This window comes from Lolium rigidum, chromosome 4 (assembly GCF_022539505.1).
Source record: "Lolium rigidum isolate FL_2022 chromosome 4, APGP_CSIRO_Lrig_0.1, whole genome shotgun sequence".
NCBI lineage: Eukaryota > Viridiplantae > Streptophyta > Magnoliopsida > Poales > Poaceae > Lolium > Lolium rigidum.
In genome coordinates, this window is record NC_061511.1 from 28,877,751 (window position 1) to 28,888,115 (window position 10,365).

At 44.0% G+C, this 10,365-nt stretch overlaps 1 pseudogene; it reads left to right on the forward strand.

Annotated features, from left to right (window-relative positions):
• Window positions 1-1,533: 1,533 nt before the first annotated feature.
• Window positions 1,534-4,913, forward strand: LOC124649326 (annotated as a pseudogene).
• Window positions 4,914-10,365: the final 5,452 nt, after the last annotated feature.

Below are 10,365 nucleotides of genomic sequence, written 5' to 3' on the forward strand. Positions count from 1 at the left end.
TGGAGTAAGTCTTGAGCATGTTTTTTCTCCTCCATCGCTGACATCTTTAGTTTGCCTATCTCTCATTACCTCCATGATTCTTGCTCCATCTTGAGGGGAAAGAGAGTGGAGATCTAGATCTACAATTCACCAATCAAAATCCCCTCTTTGTGATGAAATCCATAGATCTAAATTTTGGAGAAATTTGGTGTTCTCCTCTTAAGGTTGTTCGTCCCTTTCTCTCATCCATTGTTGGCCATCTTAAGAGCTTGATATCTTTTATCCCTCCTCAAATCTTGTTGCATCTTGGTGATGGCCGCCTGAAAGGCTAGGATCTCCGCCCACCTCTTGGCCTGCCGCGTGCGCTCGGCTTCTCCCGTCGTCGCCTGCTGGTGGGAGCTCCCTCACACACTTCTCGATGGCCGCTTTCACCACCGCGAGGTCGCAGTCGCCTTGCACATCCCGGTGGGCGGTCTTGAAGGAGGCAACTAGGGCGGTATGTTAGCCGAACGACGGCTCTTCCTCCACGATATCGTCATCCTTATCAACGATCTGGTCCTCCTCCTCCTGCTCCACGTCCTCTACCTCCGCCGCCACCCACTCTGATTCGCGCTGCATGGTGGGCTGCGTGAACCGCTCGTGAGCAGCCAACGTGGGCTTAGCCCACTTTGTCTGCAACTTGCGATGCATGGCGAGGTGGAGGAGAGGGCGCTGGAGAGGGAAGAAGAGGAAGGGCCGACGAGTGGTTTGAGAGAGGGCGAGGTAACGCGCACCAGCTTATAAGCCGTTGGCCGTGGCGGGAATCTTTGGCGCGAGGGTGAGAGGAGACACCATTTCCCCCGCGCATGAACTATCCCGCGCTCACCCCCTCGCACCATCGCATCTGCCATGGACATTTCCCGTCGAGCGTGCCATGGTAGCGCCGTGAGGTAAGACGAGTTACTAGTGTGCGACCCAAACGGACGGAAGAACATCGATACGCCGTCACTATCTGTGTGGCAGCCAAACAGACATAATCGAACATAAAATGTGTCCAATTTAGGCGACAGTGTTTGGGATGGCCTGACGAGCACAATTGCAAAATTCGGATTAAAAATTCCTATCTAGGAAATTCACGTGTCTAATGATTGCATAGCCTTCAAACACAATTGCCAAAAATAATTTTCTCTCCTTCCACATTTGTCTAGATAAGATAGGTACGTATCTAGACAAGATCGAGCTTATTTTAGAAAGAAAGAAAGGAAAAACGGTGTCAATTAATTTGAAACTACTTCCGGGGTTTCAAATTAATTAACTAAATTTTATGTAGATACACATATATCTAGATAAAAATAAGTCAATTGATCAATCTGAAAGAAAGACAATATTATTTCACTTGTAAAAGTATGTACGTATCCAAATTTTAGTCCCAGTGGATCAAACCCGGAGAAGAAAAGGTATTCCAAGTTTCCCGCACTACACTGCCTACTTCGGTACTTTCCCCTGATTGGATTGGATTGGATCCGACTGGTCGCTCTGGACGCAGGCGGCGGCGCGGAGGCAAAGGGAGATGCGATGCGGGCGGTATGGCGCAGGGGGTCGGTGCGGCTCGTGCTCGTCTCAGCCATCGCCTGGGCGCTGCTCGTCCTCCTCGCCCTCGCCTTCCACATCTGGTCCTGCACCTCCTCCGTCTCCTTCCTCTCAGGTAACGCCCACCCCACTCCCTTCTCTCTCTCACTCGGTCAGTCTCTCCTGCTGCTCATTCACGAGTCGTCGTCATGCTTTGTGCTAATTCTGCCTGCTTGGTTGTCACTGGATCGACGATTGCTTGGTGTGTAACGTTGCCATCAGCGTACATATCTCCGGGCGATGCAATGCCGCTCTAGTCGTCATGCTTTGTGCTTTCAATGGATTTTAATCACTCAATTGATGACGCTTGCTCTAGGATTGCTAAGGGCATTAGCAATGGTGGCATACACAACTAGCTGCTTCATGTATTGTAAGAAACAACATGGTAAATTTTATCTCTTCAATGGAATCTACAACTTTAGTCAGAAAAAAGAGATAAGGGACCCCACAAATATGACATTATGTATCTCTTTCTCTCTCCAAAAAGCATGCTTTTAGGACTGAAGATCCCACTTCTTGAAGAGGAGGCTGCCTCCTCATCCGAACCTACTTTGGACCACCCGAACCTAACTAAAGGTGTGAAGCAGCACCTCTAGGGCAGTGCATTGGGCATGCCCTAACATAGATTTTCTTGATTGAAAGCCACACAGAGTTTTGTGACCGCTGCAGTGTGACAATGCGGCAGAGCTGCTGCTGCTTCTGTTCATTCCGGACCACATTTCTAGTCTAGATTAAATATATGTTGGTCCCTCTGTTAGGAGTAGAACTGCTTTCTGCCTACAATGATCCTTTTGTGTCATCATGCTGACATGGTCTGCGATGTTTTACGTCGTTGCAGCTCTCTGTAAAAACGACAGTAAAGTTCTCTACACTTTGGACCCGACGGGTCTCTCGTCGAAACCACTTCACCGTAAGATTGATACCGTACCATTTTTTTAAAACGCTAATTTGTCCTCTTTCGTATTCTAAACACTGGTTACTTTATTCTACAGGTTGCTCGATACCCATCGCAGATGATCCAGATGCTGTTGTGATTCCAAAGAGGACTCCCAACGCGATCGTAAAAAAACTGTCGTTCATAACAGTTGACGAACAGGACAAAGATTCTCCGCCGCTGTTTGGAGGACGCCAAAGCTGGAAACAGAGAGAGGAAAGCTTTAAACTGAATGCTACCATGAAGGTAATTGGTTGCCTTTATCATGTGTGTATCTGCTTCCCTGTCTTACAAAAGTCTACTATGTAGCATTTCTGTTTGTTATATACTGAAGAGAGTAGTGATGAATCTGTGGGAAACAGCTACATTAATTAAATTTCAGTAGATTTGCACTGAAACATGTATGGATTTATCCTCACTTCTAAATGTGTGGATATGGTATTCATGCACTTGCATGATTAACTCAGGAATAACCCAATTCGGTAGTGTATTTTTTGATGAATTTAACAAACAAAAAAAACAGTATTCTGAATATTTGAAGCTTGATGATTCACTATGCACTTGTTCTGCATGTGGCGTCTCTGCAAGTTTAATGGATAAGGCGCACATGATGTACAATCTGGGTTGGAAACATCCTTAAGCTGTTTACCTGAAACTTACTCTATTTAAATTTCATGGAGTTTGCTTGCTACAGATGGTAACATTTAATTTGGGAAAAGTATGCAAACGACTAAGTTTATTGTCTGCAATTATGTACTCATTGGTGTGATTCTTTTCATTCTTCGAGTAGAACACACAAAGTTACTAAAATCTGTACTTAAGTTGGTAACTTGTTAGTTGCAAGATGAAATATCAATTGCAATTTATTCTTTGTGTCTAAAGCAAATTGATCATAGGTCTTCATAAGTAATAGCTTACTCTCACCTCTTATTTTCTTATGTACGGAATCTTCCAGTGTTAATGGTTTATTTTTTAATTCACTGAACTTCCTTCTGAGTGGACAATGATGTTGTGGTATATGCTCAGGTGCACTGTGGATTTATGAAGAACAGCGGTGCGGACATGGATGATGTCGACATTGAGTATATACAGAAATGCAAATTTGTGGTTGCCTCTGGTATTTTTGATGGTTACGACGTTCCTCATCAGCCATCAAATGTTAGCCTTCGCTCTCAAAAGCTGTTCTGCTTCTTAATGGTGGTCGACGAGGTATCCCTTGACTTTATTGAAAATAACGTCACTGTCAAAGTCGACGGTGCAGGGGGAAAATGGGTTGGTATATGGCGACTTATAACGTTGCACCGCCTTCCATTTGATGAACCAAGAAGAAACGGAAAAGTGCCAAAGATATTGACGCATAGACTATTTCCTCGAGCTTGGTATAGCATTTGGATTGATGGGAAAATGGAGCTTATGGTTGATCCGCTGCTTATTCTTGAAAGGTCTATTTTTATCTGCAACCTCAAACAAATTCTTCTGGTTTGTTGTTGGGCTGAAAACAGATTTAACAGGGCAATTATTTTTACAGATACCTCTGGAGGGGAAAATACTCATTTGCAGCAGCTGTCCATAAGCATCATAGGAGCATATATGAGGAGGGTGATGCAATTAAACGGAGGAAGCGATATGCTCGGCCTTTGGTTGATCTTCAGCTGAAGATATACTATCACGAGGGGATGGAGCCTTGGGACACAAAGAAAAGGATGCCTAGTGGTTAGTGCATTAAATATTACCCACTAAGTGAAGCTGCTAGGAAAAAACCATATTGCTACCATAGTTTCCTTGATTATGGGTGCTGATTGAAGAATTTGGAACCTGCAGATGTGCCAGAGGGAGCGGTGCTGGTCAGGGAGCACACAACGGTAACTGATCTATTAGCTGCCTCTGGTTCAACGAAGTCAATCTTTTCACGCCCCGTGACCAGCTCAGCTTCGGCTACGTGGCTCATCGGCTGGGAGACGCTCTTAAATTCTTCATGTTCCCCAACTGCGAGTACAACTCGTTGTTTGTCTTGCACAGACACACAAGGGAGCACTCGTCGAAGGTCGAGTGGGCTAAAACGGTCGATGAGATTGTGAAGAAGGGGTTGAAGGAGAGCAGGGGAGGACTAGGGCTGTGGACTCCGTATCCCACAGACCTTGGCTCTCTCGATTTCCCCGCTGTAAAAAGAACTTATCAGGCAGGCTAGGCAGGCTGGAGAAATGTTTGGTGACTGCAAAGTAGAATCCGTAGTTTGCTGTAGATTCTGCTGCGGATGAAATAGGGATTCACTGGCTAGTTTTTGGAGGTCTGTTGCTTCCAGTTCCGTGCCGAATTTCTAAGAAAAAGCTGTAATTATGTGTACAAAATTATGGACTGGAGCTGATCGATTCTAGTGACTAACCATCAGCATGTCGAGTAGAAATGTTGTTCTAGAAGTTGTGTATAACTGGCAACAAAAAGAAAATAGTGAAAATAGTACCATCGGATAAAAAGAATATCTCTGCAGCAACAAGACGATCAGGTTAGATACATTCGAATATGCCACAAGAATAATTGATACATACAAACGATCTCCTCTACATTCTCCGATCTACCAAATGTCTACATTCTCAGAAGGAGCACACCCAAATCATTCAGGCCTCATAGGAAACAGCTTGATTGTACAAAAGAAAAGGCCGGTCTCCAGGGAGCGTAACGGAGGGCGCGTCCATGCGTGCCACGTGTCATGGCCTGTGTGCGGTACAGCGGTAGAGCGTCCCGTTCGCCGTGGTATTTTTCATTTCGTGTCCACTATTGTTTTGCCGTTTAAGGCCTGGTTTTTTTTATAGAATACAGCACTTTATTAATCACAATAAATCATTACAAAGACTCTTTCGGATACAATCCGGGGCAGAATTTCTAACAGAGAGCTCCGCAGAGCGTGCTGAAATATGTGCAGCTTGATTACTTTGATCAAGGGTGTGCTTGAAGGTTACCCGCAAAAAAAAAAGGGTGTGCTTGAAGGAGATATCAGTGAACCCGGGAACATAATATTTTATATCCTGGATCACCACCCCCACCATGCTACGATCCAGCTCTGTACAGTTTAGACGCTGGATCATCGAGAGGCAGTCCGAGACCATCATAACCTTGTCAAAACCCTCCTCGACGGCCAGGGAAACTGCGTGACGACAAACAAGCGCTTCGGCGAGCTCTGGCGATGTAACCTCATCATGAAGTTCGGTGCAAGCGAGCAAACACTCACCACTGTGGTTTCGGTACAAGTGTTTTTGCTTTTTTTAGGGTAAACAGGCCACCGTTTTATTCAATGTTTAAGAATTGAGCGCTTGAAGTGTAGTTACCCAGGCCAATCTCATAATACACGAGACGGAGGAAATGATAGAAAAACGGACGGCATCGGAACCACGAGAGCCTAATGGGCATATGGCACACTATACTAGGAGACCACGCCACCTGGCCCATCTTGGCCCTCTACAAGGCCCGAGTGAGGTCCAGGTGTTGCAGGTCTTTATTTTCCATAAAAACTTGTGTAGTGAAAATCAGAGTCCTTTTGAGTTCACGAAAAGGTCCATAAAAGTTAAAAATACAAAAACAGGATTTTTCTAGAGATAATACAAAAACCATTTATCATGATTATAACCACTTATATGAATCAATAATGATGGAATATGGCGTCATAAACTACAAAGAACATGTACGCATTTTACATGTATTAGTTGCCCCGCTGATCCGTGCCTTTGGTGGTGTATGAGTGGTGTTGTTGTGGATGTCATGCCGCCGATAAGGTATTCTCTTCAGTCTGAAGTGCTACATCTATGCTTCTCCGGGAAATGTACTCGTGGTGGATGTGAGATGGTGGTACTGCAACTGCGAACCCCGGTTTTGGGTTGCGGTGTAGGTGCGATGCTGCGAATCAAGACCTCCCTATAGACAAGAACAATAAGTCGGACAAGGACCCAGATGCCAACGCCACGATAAGATATCCTTCATGGATCCAAAGACCATTGTTCCCGAACCCAAAGGACAAGACCACATTCCATCTTTTCCACTTCAATCCAGCAACCGCTCTCCGATTCAAAACACGAGCAATATTTTCTATGTGCGGCAAAATCATATCGCATTGTATATCTTGTGGTTGTTCGGGGGTAGATAGCGACTCACCTAATAATTAAATATTGAGTGCTCGGAGATTGTTTTTCTTGTCCTGGATCCATTAAAATTCATGTAGCTCACACATGCCATTGTTTTGCCATGTTGACCAACGTTTAATATGCATTGTAGTAAAATAATTTGAAATATATAATTGTGTGTTGGGATCTAGTTTCTCTTAATTAGATAAGTTGCATTGCATCATATCTTACATACCATGTCTATCATCTTGAACATGTCAGGGCTGCTATAGTAGTAAGATTTGCATCCGTTGTTTATTCTAGCATTTGCTCTTCCCAGATAGGATCACGAAGTGGTGCTTATGCAGGGTTCGTAGCATAGTAAACATAAAATTTCTACCGCAAGACCGAATAAAATCAAGATCTAATCTACTAGATTGAAACAACGAGGTAGATGACAAAGTACCCTTGAAGATCCAAAGCATTAACGAGATCCTATCTCGTAGTTGATGCAGATGTACACTTGACGAACTTCGGCGCGTGTTGAAGTCATTTCCGGTGCTGCGATCGGGCATCACTTCCGTACTGGGTCACACGTACTAGGGACTCTGGTTTGTTTACAAAATACACATGCACTAATGTTTCCAATTAATACAATTATAGCATAGAATGCAAACATTTATCATAAATACAAAGATATAATAATAGCCATTTTATTATTGCCTCTTGGGAATATCTCCAACAGATGTGAGATCCAAAAAAGTTCTCCAGCAGTTCTTTTGCATTTTTTTCACATGTGAGCCCTCTTCCCTTCACCTATTTTACATTTCATATCTTGCTCTTTATTGTTATCCTTATGTTCCGATTATTTTTGAGTTATGCACCCTATTCCACTTGTTTACCCTAGTAAGACGTGTTTCATGTCCATTACCTATCATCTGTTGTTTGTTGTTTGGCAAGCTTCGCGAGTCGTAGTGCATGCTAGGTTGTCTTGTTGTTTATCTCTATTTTGTTATCGAGATATGTTGGGAGGTTGTTACATGTCTCATATATGAATAATGTTGGTGAAGTTAATCAGGATAAAACAAATTGCAACTAAAATTTGATGTGGATAACTTAATAAGTGGAATAGGTGGACCCCTTTGCGCAATCATCAAATCTTTGTCTCGCATGTGTCATCTAGGACCCGATTTCTTATTATCTGTTCCAATATTGACAGCTCTACCCGTACGTGGGGGAATGGGACCCCATCACCTACTACCTTTCTTGAGTCTGTTTAGCGAGAGTCATAACCTTGATTTTATTTGGTCATATGCACGATATGCATGATTTATTTCATGTTGCTTTCGGGTGTTTATATTATGTATTGTGCTGCATCTCGTGGAACTTTTAGCATCGAAAGCGGTTGTTCAGACCAGCTCAGTAGTTGACACAAACTTCTGGGTCTGTTTCGGAGCTCCCGCTAGACTCCATCATGGATAGCTTAGTAGGGTGGTTCCCCTTAAACTTGCTTGTATCATTGGAAAAAGGTCTTCTTGTGAGACTCCGGCTTTAGAAAGCGGGGTTGATGATGCATATGGTTACATTTGGGCAACCTCTACAGGGTGTACATCTTATCGATAAACCATGTACGCGGTTATAGATGACTTGGAGCGCATATGGCCTGATCATAGAACAACTTACACCGTATACTTGTTGTTAACAACTTGTATAATAATATAGCATTACTACAAAGTAATAAAACTTGCCAACCATGTGAGTGTCTTTACATTGCTTCTTCGCTATGAGTGAAGGAGAGTTGTGTATTTGTTTGGGTTATGTTTATTGTAGTTTCTAGTTGGTTCCTTTATGCGCTCTCTTATCTTTCTGAGTAGACAGATGTTGTAGCACGTCTCTATTGTTTTTTAGTGCAAGCTTTGCGGCCGCTAAGTCCACCATATAGCCAAGCGAGCATGATACGTCTCAAACGTATCTATAATTTCTTATGTTCCATGCTACTTTATTGATGATACTCACATGTTTTATACACACTTTATGTCATATTTATGCATTTTCCGGCACTAACCTATTGACAAGATGCCGAAGAGCCAGATTGATGTTTTACTTGTTGTTTTTGGTTTCAGAAATCCTAGTAAGGAAATATTCTCCGAATTGGACGAAATCAACGCCCAGGGTCTTATTTTTCCACGAAGCTTCCAGAAGACCGGAGGAGATACGAAGTGGGGCCACGAGGCGCCGACACAACAGGGCCGCGCGGCCAGGACTAGGGCCACACCGCCCTGGCGTGTGGGGCCCTCGTGACGCCCCCTGACCTACCCTTCCGCCTATAAAAATCCTTCGTCGCGAATACCCCAGTACTGAGAGCCACGATACGGAAAACCTTCCAGAGACGCCGCCGCCGCCAATCCCATCTCGGGGGATTCAGGAGATCGCCTCCGGCACCCTGCCGGAGAGGGGAATCATCTCCCGGAGGACTCTTCATCGCCATGATCGCCTCCGGATTGATGTGTGAGTAGTTCGATCCTGGACTATGGGTCCATAGCGATAGCTAGATGGTCGTCTTCTCCTCATTGTGCTATCATTGTTGGATCTTGTGAGCTGCCTAACATGATCAAGATCATCTATTTGTAATGCTACATGTTGCGTTTGTTGGGATCCGATGAATATGGAATACTATGTTATGTTGATTATCAATCTATCATATATGTGTTGTTTAAGATCTTGCATGCTCTCCGTTGCTAGTAGAGGTTCTGGCCAAGTTGATACTTGTAACCCCAAGAGGGAGTATTTATGCTCGATAGTGGGTTCATGCCTCCATTTAATGCGGGACGGTGTGAGAGAAAGTTCTAAGGTTGTGGATGTCTTGTTGCCACTAGGGATAAAACATCAATGCTTTGTCTAAGGATATTTGTGTTGATTACATTACGCACCATACTTAATGCAATTGTCTGTTGTTTGCAACTTAATATTTGGAAGGGGTGCGGATGCTAACTCTGAAGGTGGACTATTTAGGCATAGATGCATGCTGGATAGCGGTCTATGTACTTTGTCGTAATGCCCAATTAAATTTCACACTACTCATCATGATATGTATGTGCATTGTCATGCCCCCCTTATTTGTCAATTGCCCAACTGTAATTTGTTCACCCAACATGCTTATTCTTATCGGAGAGACCCCACTAGTGAACTGCGGACCCCGGTCCATTCTTTTACATCGAATACAATCTACTGCAATACTTGTTCTACTGTTCTTAGCAAACATCATCTTCCATACTATACATCTAATCCTTTGTTACAGCAAGCCAGTGAGATTGACAACCTCACTGTTAAGTTGAGGCAAAGTATTTGGATTGTGTTGTGCAGGTTCCACGTTGGCGCCAGAATCCCTGGTGTTGCGCCGCACTACACTCCGCCACCATCAACCTTCAACGTGCTTCTTGACTCCTACTGGTTCGATAAACCTTGGTTTCTTACTGAGAGAAACTTGCTGCTGTACGCATCACACCTTCCACTTGGGGTTCCCAACGGGCGTGTGCTTTACGCGTCAACAGAGCACAACTTATTTATAGTCTCGCTAAGTATGTGCCTTGCTACTCACGCTCTGCATGCTTTCCCCCTCATTTGTCGGCAACCATTGGTCCGATTCTTTTGAGTTTTGACAGGTATGAGATCGCCGATGTTAGCAAGAGTTTACCCTTTCGGCTTGACCTGGGTAGGGTTATGGACGCCATTAATTATCTTTAGGACTCTTAG